This window comes from Euprymna scolopes, chromosome 17 (genome assembly GCF_053919585.1).
Source record: "Euprymna scolopes isolate OS-2025 chromosome 17, ASM5391958v1, whole genome shotgun sequence".
Classification (NCBI taxonomy): Eukaryota; Metazoa; Mollusca; class Cephalopoda; order Sepiida; family Sepiolidae; genus Euprymna; species Euprymna scolopes.
The window spans coordinates 21,989,884-21,996,520 of record NC_136498.1 but is presented as its reverse complement, the minus strand read 5'-3'; the positions used below and the strand labels follow the sequence as shown (position 1 = coordinate 21,996,520).

General features: G+C 33.7%; 1 pseudogene; it reads right to left on the bottom strand.

Annotated features, from left to right (window-relative positions):
- Positions 1-989: 989 nt before the first annotated feature.
- Positions 990-1,106, bottom strand: LOC145297352 (5S ribosomal RNA; annotated as a pseudogene).
- Between the last annotated feature and the right edge of the window lie 5,531 nt (positions 1,107-6,637).

The window sequence follows — 6,637 nt, the reverse complement described above, 5'->3', positions numbered from 1 at the left end:
CAGGTGAAATATCTCTAGCCATAGCTATTGGTGGTTGGTAAGGTTTCATGTAATTATTAAAGGAAACGAGCTTTGTCTTGGCAGCGTTGAATGGTACCATCCATTTATGACCCCATTACACTACAGATGGAGATCTTCCTCCAGGGTTTCGGCCATTACCTTAGAAATGTGCTCATTAGTTTTCCCCACGTGCCTGCTGTAGAGCGTGATGTCGTCGGCAAATATACCCATATCAGAGACAATTTTATCAGGTAAGTCATTTATGAATATCAGAAATAATAAAGGTCCAAGGATCGACCCCTGAGGTACACCCGCATTTATATAAAATTTTTTGGACGTACGTCAATCGAGGACAACTTGGATTCTTCTCTCATTTAAGAAAGATCTAATTATGCGAAGCATTCGTCCAGTAATACTATAGGATTTTATTTTGATGAGAAGACCATCGTGCCATACCCTGTCAAAAGCCTTAGATATATCTAGGGCTACTGCCCTCCACTCTCCTTAAATGGTAATTAGTAAAAAACCTAAAGAAAGTGTTCAATACTATTGCAGTGCAAATATATTTTTTATTACCGTTTTATCTGCTTAGTTATACAAGTATTGGTTACCGAATCGTATCAAGGACCCAGTAATTTATCAGACTTTAACAGTTTGATGAAGTTACTGGGTCGTTTATACGATTCGGTAACCGAAACATGTGTAACTAAGCAGATAAATCGATAATATATATATATATATATATATATATATATATATATATATATATATATATATATGTATATATAGCAATAAAGCAAAAGCAAAAGCATGCTCCTTCAGTCTTGGACAGTCTATGGGTACACACGAAGGATTGCGTGTGCATGAAATTTCTGTGGCAGGAGGTGCGCAATAACCAACCACGCCTCTCCTAAGACGCCATTGTTAAATACCAGTGGCAAGTGAAATGTACAAGACGAGTAGAAACAAATGCCGAGATAAGCGGAGAGCACATACAGCGCCCAGAATTCCCAAATGGTCACCCATCTGATACTAACCAGGCTCAACGTTGCTTAACTTCGGTGATCTGACGCGAACCGGTATGTCAACGCGATTATGCCGTATATTACACACACACACACACACACACACACACACACACACACATATATATGTTGTGTGTGTGTGTGTGTATATATAATATATATATATGTTGTGTGTGTGTGTGTGTGACTTGATATTAAAGCTCCTCAAAGCATTATTAAGAATCTAAAAACATTGGATAAACTAGTAAAACTGCTTTTATAGCACGCTAAAAATGCAAAATATTTTACTATATGAAGAAAGAAAAATACAATTCAATATTTTTCTTTCTTTTTTTTTAGTGTTGAAATATTTCTGATACATTTCGTACCATAACAGGTCCATTTTTAGAGCGTGAAAGAGTTCCATTGCCTTGGGTTGTTTCCTAGCAAGCAAAATCTCCGTGCTGCATAGTCCAAAGGCGTGCAGCTGTTGTTGCTGCTGCCGTTATTGTTGACAAACGCACAAAGCTCTTATGAGCTTTTCTAGGTATAGGAGTTGGTAGTAAAGCCCCTGATCATATTAAGAATTTAAAAAAATATTGAAGAAAAAAAACAAACAAAAAAACAACAAAAAACAAACAAAAAAAAAACAACAGGACTTTTTCACTTTTTGCAAATGGATTTATTACGGTCCGAAATATACCAGAAATATTTCAACTTGAAAAAAGAAAGGATTTGAATCGTATTTTTATTCCTACTTTTAGTAGAATATTTTGTATTTTTCGCGTATGCTAAAATCAGTTATATATATATTATATATATATATATATATATATATATATATATATATATATATATATATATATATTTTTATATTTTGTGTACAGAAAGTTGTTAGTTGAGACAGGTCATTGGTACCGTCGGTTTCAAGCCCGATAATAAGGCCCGTTTAAGGTATCCTTATCAAGCTCTCTTCAGCCAATATTCGTCTATCTTATAACCGGAAGTGTGAAGTATATATACCTCGCGAATCCACGTTCAAATCTCGTTTTGTTTAATCCCCCCCCTTTTTTTTTTTTTTTAGCTATCTATATATATATATATATATATATATATATATATATATATATATATATATATATATATATATATATATATATATATCGGGTAATGTAATACCTAATTTTCAACTTTGAATTATTTAAATTTAAGATCTAATTTCGAAAAAATGTTTTTTTTATATGAATCGATTTTAATTTGAACCCCATTTAATTTTAAAATCTCTTTCCTTATGTATAAAAACTTAAAAATCTGTATTGGTATCGGTTAAAAACTTAAAAATTCGTTTAATTATATCGAATATTTAAAAATTTCCAAAAATACGTTTAAAGTTTTAAAAAATATATTTTTAATTATATCGAATCACGTTTAAAAATTTCGAAATACGTTTAAAAATTATTTTTTAAAAACCCAAATCTTTCAAGGTTTGGGGAAGTGAGTATTTATCTATCCTAAGTGATTTCCCTAGTTTATTAACATTATTATATATATATATATATATATATATATATATATATATATATATATATATCTCTCGTGTTATTATTCCCAGACCAGAAAATGTATTTACTTCAAACTAATAGTATTTTATTCATACTTTTTTATGAAGAACGTCTTACGCGCGTGTCATTAAATAGCGAAAACCTACCAAACAACTCATCAGAAACAAATATGTGTTCCTAAAAAATTGAAATTTTTTTGTCCATTTGCATTAAAACGGGTTTTATAAAAATGTCGATGAAAGAAAATGGAGATATTTGAAGTTCTCAAAATCATAAGAAAAAGATAAGTAGATATTGCCGTGTTTATAAGCACCCACGTCAAAAAATCAATAGGAATTAAAGCACACGTAGGAAATGCATCTTATTCCGCCATATTTGATTTTGAATAATTTTGTCGCATTGCTTACAATCAGACCAAACGTACTTGTTACTATATATACGTATTTTGCTTAAGTGGCTGCTATTCATCTTAGCAAAGAACATCCTGAGTAAAATTCTATCTCCCTTGTCATGTCAACTGAATGTGTTCAGCATCCGGTAAATTTCATACATCATCGCCTGACTTTGAGTAAGAGTACGCGTCGACGACATTGATTTTGGTGCCATGTTTAATAAAAATTTATACAGCTTACATATTTGGGACTGAACACATTGTTTGCAAGATATAAAAATGAAAGAGAGTGAATATTGGAGCTGATGAAAAATTTGATGAAGCTGGCGTGACGCGATGGTTCTCAATGGTTTGTTTTGATCCCCTGTTCCGTGATATCAATGTTTCTTTCTGCGGCGCAGCGAGACATTATTTCTAGGAGAAAAGTAATTCAATGTCTTAGTGTCCATTTATACATTGAAAGCGTTTTCTATTTTTTCTCTTCTGATTTCAAACAAATAAAAATATAATATGACTTCATTAAAATAAAATAAGCTGTACTTGTCTAGTTAAAAAATATGAACACATTTTAACGCCGTGGCAATTTAGCTTTCCAACTGTAACAAAACAAAAAGAAAGATTTACAATCTATCTATATATATATATCTATGAAAGTGAGAATGTGTTTGTGTGTGTGTGTGTGTGTGTGTGTGTGTGTGTGTGTGTGAAGACAACTCTCAACCTATACACTACACGAGTTTTTGAGTTTTGGTATATGAGATATTCAGACACGTGGGAATTTTTTAATCCGTTTTCATCCGAAAAATAGGGCTGCTAAAAGTTCTAAATGAAAAAATTGGTACTTGGTGGTGGTGGGGGGGTCGTAAAATTTTATCTGTTTGTGAACTCCTTCACGACTGCTCATGCGATAATTGTTCACATGACAGCATGAATATATAGGTTTGAAAACACATTTAAAGATCTTGGAAAGCTGGCCTAATCGTTATCGTACTTGTCTCACAATCTTTAGGTTTTGGTTTCGATCTCAGCTCGAGTATATTTTTTACTTACATCTGGTGAAATGTTTAGAAAAAAAAACATAATAGTCGCATGCACATGTCTTACTTTTTATCCGTTTTTTTGATCCGCCAACAAAAGGAGGATGGACCTGTAAATTCCGTCCGTATGTCCGCACTTTTCTCAATAACTACGCCTTGGAATGTTTTGAAATTTTGAACAAACATTAAACATGACATGAGTATCCATTCTCGGCAATCCGGGACAAGATCAAAGTGTAATATCTGTTCTTCAGATGCTGCACTTCAATTTCTTCTTCTCTGTCGGTGGAGGAGAAATCCTTCACGACTGAGAAAATTTTTATTTTTGTCCCTTTTCTCCACAATAAAAAACGACCCTGGTGTCTAACTCTGTCCCGTGGGGAGGCATTGTAAATAGGGAGTATAAAAGTAACAGAACGGATTTTCCGGGAAAACTCCCCCCCCCCTAGGGATTCCTTTCGGTTTGAAATGGCTAAAATTGGCACTTTTTTGCTTATAAAAAAAAAAAATTGATGCCTTGAATTTTTATGAAACTTTCTGAAACTAATTGATTTCTATATAATTTTGTTTTTTTTATACTTCGCGATGGACTATTTTACCGTATTTGTCAAAACTTTTCTATGTATATCTATATAGAAGTTTTGCATGGTGCTGAACTCAAATTTAAATGTTTAATGTTAAAATCTTGGGGACTTTTGGGGCTAAATGGGAGGGGGGCAAATGATGGACTTGTCATTTCTCTTTTTTTTTTGCATGGTGTAGAACTCAAATTTACATATTTACGTATGTTAAAACTGCACCGTTTGTTCATTTTCATTAGGATTTGACATGCCCTGGGACTTTTGGGGCTAAATGGGGAGAAGAAAAGCTAACAGTCATTTTTTATGCCTCGCTCGCTGCGCACTCACGGGGGACCATGCATGCTTCACATGTTACTTCACTTTTTAAAAGGAATTTAACGTTACGCTTAATACCGGGCAGCGCCGAGTACATCTACTAGTTTATTATAAAAGTGATCTTGTGTGAGTGTATGTGTGTGTGCGCGCGTGCGTGTGTGTGTGGAAAATCTCTACCAAACTACTCTGTCAATTTTTGATATGCAGACTTAAAACTTAATATATAGGAGATTCGGTCTTGTGGAACAAATTATATAATTTAGCCGGTAGAAATAGCTGCTAACTGGTCAAAATTAAAAAAAATAATTATACCTTGGCAGACGTAATGTGTACTCTTCACGCATGCGTAAATATATATTTATACGTTTAAGTTGGTTATTTTGTAAATTTTTTGTACATGGTCGTCTTACTTGAGATGGTAGCGAATTAGTCTTGAGAGCTAAATGTTTATGTTTCGATGAAGGAGTTTCTTGACAAGTAAGGTAGGAAGTTGACGAAGAATGCGAGGAAATCGATAACTGGGCTGATATAAAGGGATCAGTTGAGTTCAGGGAATTTGTCTCGGCCTGGTCATCGTTAAGGTCGCAGGGAGAAGAATCATCAAGTCTGTTACGCTCAGGCGGCGATTCAATCTCTGAATGCGAAGGCCACGGGATTTCTACTATCTCTACAGTAGATACGTTCACAGGTTCTCTAATCTGTTGAACAAGAGTTCAGAACGGGTGGATGAAAAAGTCTACGATTCGTTCGATAATAAGATCTCTAATAAGGATATCCTCCTCCGTTATTTCGGAAATGGAGTGCGAAATAAAAGTAGCATTGGAGTCAACTTTAAACGTAGTTGTCTTACGATGAAAAATACATCTGTAAACGGCGTCGATGAACGAGAGCATAGGAATCCCTATGAAAAAAAATCATTAATAAAATCATTTTGGGATACGCATTAAAAGAGCCAGAATGTGGTTTCTGAACTTTAACTGTATTTACACCAGTCTTCACGTTACCAACGGTAGTGGACTTCTTGTATATTGAACTTCGAGTTGATATTTCTCCGGTGATTTTCGTTAATGGATTGCTACAGGTGCTGGAGGAATCCTCCGTTACAGACATCGTTGCTGTGTTCTCGCTGCTTTTGGGTTTAGAGTCTTCGCTAAAATAAGGTGTCTCTTCAACGTCAGAGTCAGGGCCCGAGTCCTCGCAAAAATCTTCAGTTGTGTATTTGCATATAAAAATTAGAACCAGATAAAAGAAATACACAACACTGTATCTGGCCATTTTCGAAAATGCATGCAAGGGTTTTCTGTTTAACCGATCTCCTAATATTGTTTTTTTTTTACTTTTGAAATCACTACTGTATATTTGGGTACAATATAATAATTAATAGACAATTGGCTTTATGATAATAAATACAAATTCTGCATAAAATAAAAACGCATTTAAATGTATTTTACGACCAGATAACGCCGGGCGGCCACTACTATATATTGGACACAATATAATAATCAATAGTGAATTAGCTCTATAATAATAGATATGAAATCTGTATAAATTAAAACATCATATTTAAGTCTATTTCACGATCTTGTAAGTCCGGGCGACCTGTTAATAAAACAGAGAAAAGAAGTTTAGCGATGCCAAGTATACAAACTGTACGTTTAGCGACTTCAAATATAACAATAATGAAATTTACAATCTATCTATCTATCTATCTATCTATCTATCTATTTATATCTATATCTATCTATAT